We start from the raw sequence: 17,270 nt of genomic DNA, 5'->3' as shown, positions 1-17,270 counted from the left end.
AAAAAGAAATTCCATCACCAACTCCATAACTCTGTGAAACCGCTTCTAAACCCTCGAAAATCTCTGCAATTCTATTGTAGAAAAATACCAACATTTTGATTCCGCTTTGTTTACTGACACATTTTCCAAGAAATTTGTCTCCACTAGAGAACTAAAAGGATCTGTTAGGAAAAGAAGAAAAGAAGAAAAAAAGAAGGAAACCGACGAAGATTCACCTCCAAGAAACTATGAACCACGTATCGAACTCGACAAACTCCGCGATACCCAATATCAACTCCCCTCTCAAACGCCAGAAAACCCCAAGATCTATGAAAACCCGAGACCCGCTCAGTTGCTCCACTCGGTCTCTCCCTCAGCGGACTCCCGAATCGCGAGATCTCGACCGCATTTCCACCTAAGACCCTCGCATTTCTCCTAGCCTGTACAAATCCCTCGCTGATCCCGAACTTCTCTCCCGAGATCCTGGTCTTCTACTATCAAAACGCCTCTCTCTCTCTCTCCAGAAATCCGAATCCTTCCCTCCCTCTCTTTCCTCGAACCGCAATTCGAATTTCGCAAATTCGACCGCCAGCGAAAAAAGAAGAAAGGAAGGCCTCAGGGGTTCGCCCCACCACTTCTTTTGCAGTGGGGTATTTATATGCGCGCCGGAGCACAATTAACAGCACAACCGCCTGGAAGTTGATTTTTTTTTCTTTTTCCTCAGTTTATTTTTTCTCCGAAGTTATCTTTTTGAATTTTTGAAAACAAATTACAAAAACACCCCAAATTTCAACTTATTTACGAATACATATTAACTTTTAAGATATTACAAAAACACGCCTAACTTTTGGGAATTCTTTTGTTAGTTAACTGGACCTCAAAAGTTAAGCATGTATTTGTAAATAGGCTAAAAGTCAGGCATGTTTTGTAAATTTTTCTAAAAAAAAAATCACCTTTTTTATTATTATTATTATTTTTTAAGACGACGAAGGAAAACCCTCTCTTAGATTTTAACCCAAGACTCCTCCATTATGATTGTGCCGTGTAACCATCTAACTATCGCTTTCAAAAAAAAATTATCATTACTTATTTATTGGAAAGCACGCTTTGAATTGAATTAAATAAATAAATAACTTAAATTCTTACTGCAAAGTTTCGGTGCCATATATGAACCAGTGATTTTCAGATTATCTTCAAAAAGATGTTTAAATATATATATATATATATCGAATGTCATACATGCTTTTCACTAAGACGTAATAAAAATACATTTGCAAGTTTGAATAAAACAAAAAAACCTTCAATTATGTTCTTTTAGGACCTACCAATTTTTCTATTATATATGTGCTACAGTCACTTCACCTTAGATTATGAAAAAAGGAAATTAGAGTTGTTGATTGAGTTGTTGTTTCTTAACCTAAATGAGCTACTACCAGTAAAAGATGACATTTTTTAAATTTTTATATATTGGTGGCTCGCGTGGATTGAGCCATACGGGTATGATCTACAATTTCTGTTTATTTTAAGAACTTCAAAAATTCGTGGTTAACAATGAGCTAAAATGTTTTGCAATTAATAGATTTAGGGTTTTACATCAAATCCACTCAATCCCTTGTAAATGAACCATGTTGAATATGCAGTCGTACGTATGATCAAATTGATCAAATGAAACTCAGGCTGAATTTCCACTGAGAAAATATATAGGAATAAAAGTTTAATTAAGTTGGTGTAACCATATTGAAAATAATAGGTGCAAGCTCTATTGATTGAATCGGAGCTCATAATGTATTCATGTTACAGTGATGCAGCATTTAGAGTGTGTATCATGGGCGACACAAGTTGGACATGTTATCACCATAGTTAGGGGTGGCAATGGGCTCGGGTTGGCGGGTTGGCGGGTCGGGTTGGCGGGTTGGCGTGTCAACATACCTCAACCCGAACCCGACCCGTTTATTAAACGGGTCCGCTGTGGCAAACATGAACCCGACCCGTTTAATAAACGGGTAACCCGACACGACCCGCCAACCCATTTAATAAATGGGTTGGGTCGGGTAAACGGGTTTTCAGGTTTGCGGGTCAGGTTGGTGGGTTGACGGATCGGGTTGGCAGGTTGGCGGGTCGGGTTGACGGTTTGACAGGTCGGGTTGGCGGGTTGGCGGGTCGGGTTGGCGGGTCGGGCAGACGGGTTGACGGGTCGTGTTGGCGGGTTGACCCACCTGCCTAACCCGTTTATTAAACGGGTCAGCCGGGTTGGCGGGTTGGCATACCCCCAACCCGAACCCGACCTGTTTAATAAACGGGTTGCGCGGGTCGACCCGTTTATTAAACGGGTTGGCTTAAGCCCAACCCGAACCCGCCTAAGAGGCGGGTTGGCGGGTCGTGTCAGAAATTGCCACCCCTAACCATAGTAACAAATATCGCGAGATTTACGAAAATCTTGTGATAATATCATGAGAAAATGCCTGAAAGTTTAAAACGGCAATTTTTAGCGAGATTCTCAAAATATCATGAGATTTATGAAAAAACATAAATATCGTGATTTAAACATGATATTTATGTTTTAAAAGGCTATTTATATATGAAAACCCGTGTATTTTATTTTTAAATAATTTTTATTAATATTTTCTATATTTTTTATTATCGAGATTTTGCAGAAAAAATGCAAGATTTATAAAAAAAATCAATTTCTCACATGTTTTTTGAAAATGAGATTTTGCCGTTTTTAATGTTTGTCACTATGGTTATGACACGTTTTACTATTTTTAATGATACCTACAAATAAAACTATGTATACGTCACCTTGTGTTGGGATGTTGCAAGTTCGAATCCCTAGAGTATAGTTATATAACTGGTAGGGTCTGCCTAACCCCAGCTTTCTCAGTTAAAAAAATTACTTTTTTATTTACTTTTTTTTATATTTACATGAATAAACTGCCCCCAAGATCATAACGATCACTGTCTTGGCAGCGTAAAACTCTGTGGGCTTATCCCTTGCCCTCCAAGGAGCCGCCAAGCTTCAACTTAAAATTACGTAGTTGCTGGCTCTTTAAGTTTTCATAAAATTTACTTATTCATCACAATTATTATTCTAATCTTATTTTATACTAAATAAACAGTGTATATCACTTGAAAAAGAAGAGTGATTTCTGTTTGACAGAATGTTCAATCAACTTGACCATTTATACATTACAATGACGTCATCTAAAACAGTTTTCTACCAAATAAACACTGTATATCACAAGGTTTGATCATTAGGAAAAAAAAAAGTTCAACAAAGTATAAAAAAATAGTGAATTTTGGTATACATAGCTAGGGGTGGCAATTTCTGACACGACCGGCCAACCCGACCCGTTTAATAAACGGGTCGACCCGCGTAACCCGTTTATTAAACAGGTCGGGTTCGGGTTGGGGGTATGCCAACCCGCCAACCCGGCTGACCCGTTTAATAAACGGGTTAGGCAGGTGGGTCAACCCGCCAACCCATCTGCCCGACCCGTCAACCCGCCAACCTGCCTACCTGCCAACCCGATCCGTCAACCCGCCAACCTGACCCGCGAACCTAAAAACCCGTTTACCCGACCCAACCCATTTATTAAATGGGTTGGCGGGTCGTGTCGGGTTACCCGTTTATTAAACGGGTCGGGTTCGTGTTTGCCACAGCCGACCCGTTTAATAAATGGGTCGGGTTCGGGTTGAGGCATGCTGACACGCCAACCCGACCCGATTGCCACCCCTATACATAGCATTCAATCATGAACCTGCACACACAAAAAAAGATCATATTTGATTATGTCATCAAACACTAGTGTTTAATATTTCTTTAAATGTTTAATTAGCTTGTTAATCAATCCAATGATCAGGACAGATTTTCTCTTACAACACGTGATTGTGATGTGTAAATAAGTTTTTCAAGTGCTTCAAAAATCAACAGCCTAAATTGCACTAAAATTTTATGGTTGAAAAGTTGAGTTTTATGTTGAAATAGCACAATAAAAAATGTGGTAAGCGGGTCGAATCCCTCTGTCACATGGGGCGGCTGTTGTTCTGGTAAGAGTCCGCTTAACCCCAGCTTGCCTTTAAAAAAAAAAAAGGTGAATTACATAAATTCATGGAAAGACATGCGATTAGATAAGATAATGAGTTGGAGCTTCACTATCTCATCGAATTTAAAATCCTTAGAGCAGTCCTTAGCATGGTTGGCATTCTTAGAACTCGGTATCCGATTGACCAAACTTGACTAGGTGACTCACAACTGTTATTTAATTTTATAAAAAATATTAGTAGCAAACATGTGTTTCATAAATACAAAAATGTTTTTTAAAGAGTATATTCGTTTGAAATATGAAATTTTCACATATATTTATATATTACGCACTTATAATGTATATATTAAAGAAAATCTTTAAAAATATTTTAGTATCTTATACAATTTTTAGATATTTTTTCCTTAAATATAAACAAAACATTTGATCATCTCAATGTCATAATATCTTTTGATTGATGGGTTCTATATTTTTTTCTTAGTTAATAGAACTTTTTATCACTACATTATATTTTATATGTTTTTTAATATTTTTTTCTTAGTTAGATGAAGCTATCATTGGTGCTTAGTGCACCATATTCTTGTCATCTTTTATGTGCAAAAAAATAGTCCCATGTCGATGGCAAGGGTAGAAGGTCATCCAACATGTATTATAAACAGGCCTTTCGTACACCCAACTCCACTTCCTACTTTTGGTAAGGGCCTTAAATATAGGGCATTAAATTGAAGGTTATGCCTTCAATTTACCAATTTGTCCATTCAAAAATAAAATGGATCAGGTTTGGTCAGACCTCTGATCCAAATCCGACATTTTATTTTTGGATATGCATCTTCAAATAAGATCTGATTGCATAATCAGATTGGAGTTGGATTCGTCTACTCAGACTTTTCCAGATAAGTTCAGATTGCAATTTCTTGTTTTTATCGATATTCAGGTCTAAAATCCGATCCATTGTACTTATTATGTATAAAAACTTATTTCCAGCCTTTTTGGCAGTCTAATATTACCATATAAAATTTGGTTCTAGTTCAACTCGATTCATTGGATCTCATTTGCATCCAGATCCAAATTCAGTTTTAAATCTAGAATTTGGATTTGTTCAGATTGAAATTCGGGTTTACAACCTAAAATATGGACATGGTTAGGGCAACTGTTTTCCAAACACAACCCCACCAAGCTACCACCCTATTTTATTGGGATGTCTATTTGTGGACTATTTTAATACCAAACACTCTCCATCCTCTGATCAGTTCCACGTGTAGTGTAGGTTAAAAATGTTCATTTGTTGGGTGATTTTTTATACAATTTATTGGAAATCAAAAGTTGCTAAAGGAAATGACTAAAATGGCCTTTATATTTTTTTCTTATTATGGCAAAAAGCTGGAGTTGAATCTTAAAATAAGATGCAGAATGTGTTTCCGGATTGGATCCAGACTTATATGGAGAGCCACTTTTTGGATTCAAACTTGGGTTTGGATCGCATTATTTATCAGATCTATGTTCGACATAGATCAAGTCTACCTGTTTGTACTTTTTACATGTAAAATACTTGTTTGGAGCCTATTTCCAGTGGATCACATAGTATCATGCAAATACTTGAATATGGACTCAAACGTACTTGGTAGAATCTATTTTGGATTCGGATATGGATTCAAACTTGCTGTTTAAAATTCAGATATCGCTTTTTTTGTATGGTCTTGTCTTGTGTGCTTGGGATGTATGTCACAAATAAACTTGGCCACGTTCTCAAGATATCGCCCATTTTAAAAGTATCATAATCGTATCCTGATTTTTTTTTGGATGATCTTATCCTGATATTGACATGATAAAGACAATTTTTTATTTTAATTATTTTATGTTTTCATTGTGATTTTATATTTTGTTATATCTTACATGTCCTGTTATTTTCCAAGATTCGAGATTTTCCTGGCCAAGATTTTCTCGAGAAATTTCGACTTGTGGAAGTTTTATCTCCAAAATTTTCCAACTGTGAAGTCTCCTGTTATGTACAGTTGTCAGCATGGCATGATGGAGCTTGAATTGTGGATATTCTTAGATGTCACCCATCTTTGTGAGTTTGGTGCAACTCAGGCATAAAAATGCATGAAGCCCAAGTTCGTTCCAAACTTGAGATCCCTCAGCTAAAGAGGGAATGGATCCCATCATCAGACATATGATGAATCCCATCCCACATTCAATCTTAACCATCCAACAAATGGTTTGGATTAGTCCACATCTAGGTGAGGATGTGGATTAATCCTAACTATTGAAATGCATCAGTTGAATGGCTAAGATCAAGAGATCCTTTTTGCAGCTAAGATGGTGTGTTAACCATTAAGCCATACTTGATCTCAATCCAATCCCAGGTAGATCTCAAGCCTTGCATTCCCAGCTCACGGCCAGCATGTATGGGACTCTATCCTATGGTCAGCTAGGTAAAGTGGATCTCGTGACTCGGCCTAACCTAGTCAATGGTCAACCATAGTCATGTGCAAGTTGGTATTATTTTGAGAGCAGAGCAGACCAGAGGTAATCCTAACAGTTCATTCAACAACAAATGGTAGAAGGGAAGCTCTCAAGGGTTCTGGTTTGGGTTGGATATTCATCTGACTTGAATTTGCTGAGGGAGGCATTTGTTACATGCCAAGAGGGAGGAAGCAACTTTCACATCCACTCGAGTCGCTCGAATGACAGCGGGCCTGGGGAGAAGGTGCTGATCTCTTCGTTTAACTCTCACCGGGTGTGTGGGTTCCTTTAATTGGTGGGCTATATAAAAGCTTGATTTGCACAGACGTCATGTGAATATCCTTTAACCAAAAACTCACAAATATATGTCTGACCTTCACAAATTTATGTTGTGAATGTCCCAAAACTTTGCATGCTTTCTGATTCGAGATCGGTTCACATCACTCATTTGTGGACGTCATGATTGACCTTCGCGCACATAACATACAAACCACATGTCCTGACTTTTGCAAACATGTGTCACAAACGTCCTTATCTTTGCATGTTTTTTTATTATAGGTTTGCATCATACATTTGCGGACGCCATGACTTTTGCGCATATAACAAGTGCACTTCCTTTAACAAAAATCACATAAAGTTCCGATGTACATCTATAAAAATCTCACATTCACAAGTGTTACATGTGAGACTCTTGTTAATGCAAAACAAATATAATTAAGATATGAATGTCCTCTACATATTTATGAACGTTTTTCTGATGTTCGCAAGAAGACTTGGGAACATCCTATGTACCTCAGTTACAAACATTCCAAACATTTGCATATTCAATATGAGATTCACAAATATTCTCATGACGTTTTGTGAATCTCCTCATCCTCGTGCATAACGTTTGTGAACCTCTATAAGAACATTAAATGTGATGCTTCATATGTATAAAAGTTTTGTTTTGCATGACTATTTTTGCATAAAATTAGGGTTCTTAGCGAGGGTTTTGTGGTCCTTAACATATTTTCCCAGCAAGTTTTTATGATGAACTGCCATTTTTCTTGTCTTATCTTTATCATACGACAACACATTAGACAAGTTTTTGAGCATATGTCACATCATCAATGGTGAGATATTCTGGCAAGCACAAGTTTCACTCCTTATAATGGTTGAATAAGTTTTTTTTTAAATAGTGGCATGAATCAACTATTTTGTGAAACAATGGCATGCTTTTCAAGTTATTTTTTCATATTTAATAGCCTATTCTATTTTCTTGTTTAATTCAATTTCATGTTAGTTTTTTGTTCACTTTTTTTCCTTAATTTGGTATGTCTCTATCTTTGAATTTCGTTGTTTATTTTTTGTTTATATTATATTATAAAAATAACTAAGGAACAATGGCATAATTTTTAAGTTATTTTTGTATTTTTAATACCTTATTTTGTTTCTTTTTTATAATTCAACTTTATCTGAGTCTCCTTTGCCAACTTGTTTACCTTTATCCTTGAATTTGGTTGTGCAGAAAATTATTCATCCCTTATTATAAAAATGATAAGTGAAGAAATTGTCACTGAGGCATAAACACCCACTGATGGATCAGAGAAAGAGGTAGGATCTTTACATGCTACAAATATACCATTTGAATTTTCTCTCTCTATCATAAAACTTGTGTAATATATTGAAGTTGCTCTATCTTGAATACATTTTTTAGGAACAATACTTATTGGCTGATAGTTCATACTATGAGGTATGAAAGATGCTTGATACGTGAATAGGCTCCATGGTCAAGAGCATGTGTTTCTGATATAATTCACAAAAAATGCAACATTAGTAAGATGAGGCTGAGATTGTTGTGATAAAATAAGAAGCTTAAAATATATTCATTGAAGAAAAAAAATTGGTGCAAAAAAGGTTGATATGTTTGTGTTCATAATCATGTTTCTCATCTATGAAGCATTTAAAGAGAAAGATGTTAGTGAGTAAACGCTAGTTAAAAAGTATAATAAGTCATTGACTTTAGATTTCTCGATAATTGCTAACCTGCAAGCCTTGATGGATGAAGCAAAAGACGTAGTCACCTCTAGGATACCAAGAATGAGGTGGAGAGCATGGAGAGTGTGGAGAAGAGAGAATATCAACTTCAAGCAAATCAAGAAGCTAGCACTGAGGTGAAGAGTGAGGTTATTGATGGTGAGAGGGCAGGCGAAGAATCTCAGCAAAGGGAGGAAGCAAAGGTTGAGGTGAAGGGTGAGGTTTTTGTTAATGAGATGGTAAAGGGAGGAGACTGAGGTGGAGGATGACAGTGAGAAGAGGGGAAAGATTTACCCATAGAAGAGAAAGTGCATGTTTTCACAAGCAGGTCGCAAGGTCCAGTGCTCGTGGATACATACTTTCTAAATTTGTTGATGTGTATGCAATAGTGAATCGTGTTTGTAAGATGTATGCAATCAATTTTAATATTATATTCAATAGTTAAATTGTGATTGTGTATGAAACATATTTGTAAGATAATCAGTTTGAATATTATAATTCATGATCATGTATTCAATTATTAATGTATACGTAATAGTGAGTCAATATTTCATTTACGTGTGCAGTTGTAACTAGTAAACTTAAATGTAATCAATTTTAATGTTATATTTCATGATTAAATTATGATATGTGAGTGTGTGTGTGAAGCATGTTTGTAAGATAACCAGTTTGAATATTGCAATCCATTGTAAGGTATTCAATAATTGATAAGTATGCAATAGCGAGTTGGTATTTTGTGATGTGTGAAGTTGTAACTAGTAAACTTAAATGTAATCAATTTTAATGTTATATTTCAATGATTAAATTATGATATATGAGTATTTGCGTGTATGTATATGAGTGTGAAACATATTTTTAAGATAACCAATTTAAATATTACAATTCATGATCATGTATTCAATGATTGATCTATATACAATGGTAGATCAATATTTTATTGATGTGCGTAAATGTAACTAGTAAACTTAAATGTAATAAATTTTAATATTATATTCAATGATTAAATTATGATATGTGAGTATGTGTGAAGAAAGTTTATAAGATAACTAATTGAAATATTGCAATACATGATCATGTATTCAATGACTGATATGTATGTAATAGTGAATCAAATTATTTGCTGATGTATGCAATTCTATCTAATCTACTAAAATGAATCAATTTTAATATTATATTCAATTATTGATGTATAATATGTGACTAATTCCATGCAAATTCTTGTTAACATGTGTTGTTGTAACTAGTATACTAAAATGAATCAATTTTAATATTATATTCAATGATTGATGTGTGATATGTGATTGATTTCATGCAAATTTTATTGTCATTACAGGATTCACAACTATAAATAGTAGAAGATCCATAATATTTGTCGCATTGGTTCTATTGGTTTCAAGCACATGAATGATTTATAATAATATTGAAGGAGCAAATAAACTGACTGAATCACATGTACTTCTGATGATTCTTGAAGGTTGCACCATGGACTATTGGTCAATCTCATAGATTTCATGATGCAGTTTTGGAATCCCACAATGAATACTTTTCAGTTTTCTAGATTTGAGTTGACCATCACCTTGAAAGATGTGGCACACATCATAAGATTAAAGTGCCACGAGGAGCTAGTAAATGCACCAAGCTTTGAAAACTTTAAGTACAAATATAAAGTGTTATTAGAGTAATCGAGGATGCATTTAAAGGCAATAAGCTGAAGTTGTCACAATTGATGATGACATTTGACAACATCAAAGCAAGGAGACTAAAGGGAAAGTTGCCTTGTGTGGGAGGAAAGGCCACAACCAACATTTGTCACAATAGAGACTAAAGGGAAAGTTGTCATAATTGATGTTGTACATGTCCGCTCAGAGAATATAGATGCTCACAACCAACATTTGTCTAGCAGTTCTAGCACCAAGTGTGGCAACAAGATGGTAATGCAGTTCTAGCACCAAGAGTGGCAACAATATGGTAATGCAAATTGTATACTATGATTACCTCATAACTTTGATATGCATAATTTTAGTATCAAACATATATATACTTTTACTACAAATGCAAGGAGGCAAGCAAATTAGGACTAGGAGTCTGAAGCAGATGAGCACTTCAAGTGGAGTGAGAGTTTCAACTGATTAGATGGATGCAAAGACAAAATTAGAAGTTGCAAAGGCTAAAAACTCTCAACTGCATAAACTACATGTAACTAAAGAGAAAACTCTATAGGCCCGTCGCTATAAAGTAGAAGCTTCTACAAGCCCAGAAAGATTTGCTCTCTATGAATGAGAAACTTCTATAAGCCCAAGATAGGTAACTTCATGACCTTAGAGCATGTGTACAGGATCAACATCAATAGGAGTCACAACCCTTAAATTTCTCTGCTATTTAATCCTTAAGTTTTAAAAAGACATGAAATATTTTGTAAATAGCATACCTCTTTTATACTGTGATTGATATTATTTATGGTCTAAAACTCAACATTAATATGAGAGCAAACTAAAGATATTATTGAATAAATTAACAGTTTATACTAGATCTGCAATATCTTTATCTGCATGTATTGTGGTCCCAATGAAATTGTACAACATGAGCTCCCTTTCTTTCATGTCCATCTCCCAACCTTAGTTGAGATGGATTAAGATCTGCAACATAAATTAGGCTAATGACATAACTGCATATCATATGTAGTGTAAATATAAATATACACTATAATAAAGAACAAATACAATATAATAGATACTTTGTCACATTCTATAAAAAGATATTGTAAGTTATAGCTCTCCAGGAAAAAATGAGCCCTAAATCACCAATCGAGATTGCCAATCATTTTTTATGAACAATAATGTTAAGCAATTAGTGATCATGCATACATATTCGTATTTTATTCATCTTATTTTATGCATGATCTATGTTAAAATTGCTTTAAAAACCCAATTTTATCGTTAGTTTTGAGAAACCGCATTGAAATTGAATTTATCAAAAAATCGTATTTTTCAAAGCTTCCTCTGTGTTTTTAATGTTTTATTTAGTTTAAGAATTTTTAATTAATGTTTGAATTAGTTTAGAAATGTTTAAGTAAAAGTTTTAATTGGTTTAGGAATGTGTGCTTTAGGAAACATATTTTTCAAAAGACCCTTTTTGGAAATTATTGAAAAACTATCAGACTCTTTTTGAAAATTGTGTTTAACTAAATATTTTAATATAAATAGTTATGTTCAAGGTCTAAAACACGTTTTTTTAGATTGAAAAACATGCCCCCTCCTTCTTGTCCCTCTCTTCTCTCTCTCTCCCTTGCTCTTTCTCGCTCTTTTGCTGATTTTTTTTCCTCCTTGTTCTTTCCTTCTTTTTCTTCTTTCCCTTTTTATTCAAGCTTCGAACCCTTTCGTCATCGGCAACTTATTCCTCTTAGTCGGAGCAGCGTAGATGCAGCTTGATTGATCATCTTCTCTTCTCAACCCTTTCATCGGAGACGATCCGTGATAGGTCATTTCTTTCTCTCTCTTTTTCACCGTAGATTTAGGTTTTGCATAGCATAACGCATTGCATGGCATATAGTTTCGTAGATCATCGCATCATCTGAATATTCATCAAGGTTAGTTTATGTTTTGCATATAAAAATAAAAATAAAAAAAATATCATTTTGATAGTATTAGCGGTTTCTTGATTTAAGCATCGAATAATCGTGTTTTGTAGGTAGATCGTTAGTTTTAGCATAGGGTTCTTGTTTTGTTTTGTTTTTTCCTTTCTTGATTCTTGATTGTCCTTAGGATTAGGTTTAGTTTAAAATACTCTGCAACATTTTTGCTATTCGTCATCCGTTTAGATCGTATAAGTAGAATATGCTATTTTTTTTAGCTGAACATTATGTGCATCGTTTCTTTTGTTTTGTGAAGTCCGATTTTTTACGCCAAGCAATATGTTCTCTGTTTTTAGCAGGTTAGTTAGCAGTCTATTCATAGTGTTTTATTTCGATTCAGCCGGTTCCTATTTAATGCATTTAAATTTCTTGTGTTTAGTATGTTGCATATAGTATTTTAATTTTTTTCAATCAACATCTTTTAATTTTGTCAATAGCTCCTTTCAAGCAATGTCTATAGTTATTTTTTTGAGTTTGTTGACAGCAACGTCTTTTGTTTTTGTCAACTAGTGCAGCTATACGTTTTCATTAGAATTGCATTGTTGGTTTTTATTTAACCGATTTTGATTGTTTTCATCAATAGCAATTTTTTTAGAAGAGCTAGCTAACGTTTGTTTATTTTTTTATTTGCAGCTTTCAATTACGTCAGATTTTATAGTTTGTCAGTAGTTAGATTTGTGTAATATCAAGTAATTGATTAATTAGATTAGTTGTTGAAGTAAGTTAATTGATTTCCATAATTTTTACAATTTGTTGTTTGCTTAACATCTAATTTGGTTATTTTGTTTTTATATATTGCGTGTGGCTGGAGCTTAGGGAGTTGCTAATTATTTTAGTTAGTTTACAGCACTGCGAGTTCATGTTAGTAATTTTAGAGTTATAAATCTTTTCTTAATCAATAGTCGATTGCTTTTTTTTTGGTAACTTGTATTTTCTTGATCATAGGTTAGAATATTTTTTATTGTATAACTATGTAGTTATTGGGTATTAGGTCCAGCATAGTGTGTGATTCACATTAAGTTAATTCATCTTAATTTTATTTTCCATCTTGAAATTTGCATTAGATTTACTTGATGCAAATTAGCTGATTTATATAGTTTCATTTAGCCGACCTTTTCAATTCTTGTTCATGTGATTTACTTATTAATATTAGTTTAATTAATTAGTTATCATGTTCAGCTGAGTCTTTTCTTGGTTTCTTTAGTTTACTTTTGATTCTTGAATTCTTGCTTTCTTGGATTAGTTAAGCTTAGTTTGTTAGACATTAGTTTTTTATTTGTTAGTTAGTTTGTTTTGCTATTTTGTCTTTTAGTGTTAGGTTGTTATATTAGTTTGTCCATAGTTAGTTCTTGTTTTTAGTTTAGTTTAGTTAATTCAACTCTTGTTTTTGCTGAATTTGTTAGTCATTAGTTAGTAAATTCTTGTTAGTTTTTTCCGTACTACTTTATTTTGTGTTTTGCAGGAAAGCGTTGGAACTTGCAGTAGAGCCATTTTCGTGCCCTCAAAGTACCCTTTGGGGTCCCCTCGGAAGTGCCCCCTAGGGAGCCCTCTGAAATAAGGATCAGTAAATGAAAAGTATAAAGATTATAACCATTCAAAGAGGGAAGCACAAGAATCAAGAAGGGACAAAAAGACTCGAAGCACTGAAGACCTTTTTTTATTTTTAGATTAGGATTTTATTTCTTTTATTTAATTATTTAGGTTGTAATAAGGCACTTTATTCTTTTGTTTAAGCTCTCTGAGTAGGGCAGCACTCGTAGTTATTTATTTAATTAATTCTTTTTATTTTTGCAATAAAGAGTAGTGTAGATTGTGTGTTGAATACAGAGTGTTTTTCGTTCCCTGAGTTCGACCTGTTCTTCACCACTCATGTGAGCCAGTTTTTATATTTTTGGTGTCTGGCTTTTACTTGATTTTGATTAAAATATTATTTTAAAAAGGGTTTTTCAAAATTCGCACCAATTAGTTTTTGTGAGTCAAGAGAAAAATAAGATTATCGCTTAGGTAAATGGTCTTTGGTAATCCCTTTTCTACTGCATTTACTCGTATATGGATGCTTTCAATTTTTGTTATAATTCTTTCTAAATGCAATATAATCAACATGTGTGATACATTTATGTTAGATTTAAATCAATCTACATACAAAACTAACAAACATGCAAACCTAACATTAACGGTTCTCCAATATAAAAATAAATAAACATGCAAACCTAACACTTACATCATTGATCAACAATGTCTCTATGCTAAAATCATACTCGTGCACCTCTTATTCTAGCTATTGATCTGGTTGGTTCTCATCCACTTATTTTCATGCCCAATTGCAATTGAATATAATCATGTACATATATGTTACACCCTTTGGACCGTCCAATATAAAAGGTTCAAATTTTGGATTTGTAAGGAGTCTTGTGACGACAACTGACTGATATTGCAGTTGGGGTCCGACAAGAGCATGTGGATCGTACCTACAATTCATGGCCTTGGAGCCTATGACTGATATGTTTGGGGTTCTGAGAGGATAGATTGGGGTGGTGAGAAAGTGGCCTAAGGTTTCTCGTGATTATGAGTTAGAAGATATGGGTACAGACTTGGTCAATCGACAAGTCGAGCATGTATAACTTGCGTCTAGTAAGCGATTCAGGTAAGGATTACGGTCTAGATATGAAAGAACTTGGTCCAGAGGTTTTAAGGTTACCTAAGGACGCATGTTAGGATTTGATACAGATACTAGGGCTCATGGATATCGGTTTGGGTAATGGAAGAGGCTGGTGAGGTCGAACGGGCCAAACTATATATTTTCTTGAATTAACAGGGTGCAGTTTTGGTATTTGGGGTCTCAGACGTGGGTAGAGTCTTAGTTAAAGTTGAGATCAATTTCAGGAGTTGTGTATTAGGTCTAGGGAGGTCTTAAAGTTGTCAACACTTTCAAGTGTAATCAAGGTATGTGTAGGAGATTAGAAAAGGCAAAACAGTCTGCAAAATGAGATTGCACTGCTCCTTTGGATTTGGTATTGGTTGAGACAACTTAGGAAGTTTTAAAGAAGGTTAGGGACCGGTCCTAATTTATGATAGACATCCAAGGAGTGATATAAATATCTGAGACACATTCGTAAGGAAGGCTAATTAGCATAACCATGACTAACAGAGTTTCGACGTTAATTTTCAATGTAGAGATCACTCCACAATGAAGATACGAGTACAATAAGGGCTTGAGCCCTTAGAATAGATGAAGGACCAAACTAGGGAGGCTTGGATTCACCTGGATCATAGAAAGGAGAGAGAGAAATGTGAGGGAGGAGAGAGAGAAAAAAAAAAGAAAGGGAGAAAAGGAGACATCTAGAGAGAGGGACGTCTAGAAAGAGAACTTGAGAAACCTTAATATTATTCAATCCATAATTCAAAGGGGTTCTCCAAACCTCTATATATAGCATGAGGGCCTGAAATATAGTCCTAACTAAATAATAAAATTAAACTAATTCATAAGCTACCAAATAATCCTACTGTGGAACAATGACTAGACTAGAGGGGATTCTAGAGTTCTACCCCTATTATGACTCCTACTCTAATTAAAAGTCCTAATTAATTAAAAAAAAAAACCTAATTATACTCTACCTAATTAAATTGAGAAACATTTAGAGAAGGAAAGATGTCTCACATGTTCTTCCAATTAGATGCCCCCATGTGGGCTCCGTCAGGTGGCTCTCTTTGGTTCTAACATGAACATGTATTTGGGTAACCTTTTTTATGGTATGGACATGTGTCTATTGACTTTTTCATGCTATATTCAGCCACATAAGCTTCTACATCAACATCATGGACCTCACACACAAGCTGAAATCGCCCCCTATAAGCATGAGGTGGTGTTTGAGATTTGGAGTGTGGATCCTGGGGTGTCAACTAAGAATCAAATCGTAACAGACCACCATGCTCTGCACTACTTTTCCCTCAAAGTGGGTCCACTTTGCCATTATACCAAGGTCAAATATCTTCATTTGTGCATTTCAACAATAGTTTGTGGCACCACTTGTAACGAGCTTGGCTTGTCTACTAGCTCGTGATTTGTAGTGGCGAAGTTTCAAAATGATAGTAGAAATTTCCTTAAAAAAATGGCATACATGATGTTGATCTCCACCGGAATCAAATACCACTTTTTGATATACTGCACCCATTGCAACGAAGTTGAGGTAAGTACAACTCGATGGCCCAATCAGATCCAAGGTGGCATGTTTAGTGTACTCATCCCTTGTTATAGGCCAAAACACATTACTCATGAAATTATGCCAGATGGGAGGCATGTGAGTACTTGCATGCACTTTGATTGGTGGCCCTAACGTGTCCGTAAAAACATTCCCTACAACTAAGTTCACGAGTTGCAGCATGAGAGGGTAGGAGGTTGTGTTTGGTTATTGGTCAGGCCTGGTCAAGGGTAGCTCAATTTGAGTGCCTTGCACTAGAGCGCGTCGATCATTACGGGTTGGGTACTCAGGGTCGTTATTGCACACAAGGGTGCATCCATGCTTGGCATAAAAGTGTCCTCCTCCGCAGACATGGTGCTACAGAAATTTTTATTATTGTCATCACAGTTGCATCTATATGATGCAGGCTGCTTGAGCTGCCAGCCTGACTGGATGTGCTCTTAGTCCCTTGTAAACTGTTGTGGAGTCAATTATGGCCTTGTTGGGAGAAATCAATATTGGTGGCAAATCTGTCAGTGAGGTATTCAACTTCATAGAACTGTCCTGTAGGGATTGGAGCCTACAAAGGCTACTACCGTAGTTGTGAATATCTCTGTGATTCGGTCCTCAAAATCATCTTGTGTGTATTTCTCATGTATGAGGTCAAGTCACTCATACCATTGAAGGGTGTCACCTTCAAGGCGGGTGACTACTTCAACAACACGTGTCTCTGGAGGCACGTTATGGCAGGTAAAGAAGTGCTTGAGTTTAAAGATCCACTCATGCATGTTCTCACCCGCAAAAGTAGAGACTTCAAGATGAGGCTTCTTACCCATGCCTCGGGCGAACTCATACAGTGGCTCATCGAGAATAGATTTGATCAGGTGTCCATTTTGGCCACCATTGAAGTCGGCACCATAGTTTGTGTCATGCCTTCACTTGTGAAAAGTGTTCAAC

The sequence above is a fragment of the Nuphar pumila genome, chromosome 3, assembly GCF_984573655.1.
Source record: "Nuphar pumila chromosome 3, dmNupPumi1.hap1.1, whole genome shotgun sequence".
NCBI classification, from domain to species: domain Eukaryota; kingdom Viridiplantae; phylum Streptophyta; class Magnoliopsida; order Nymphaeales; family Nymphaeaceae; genus Nuphar; species Nuphar pumila.
The sequence above is the reverse complement of the archived record's forward strand: the minus strand, read 5'-3'. Positions refer to the sequence as shown.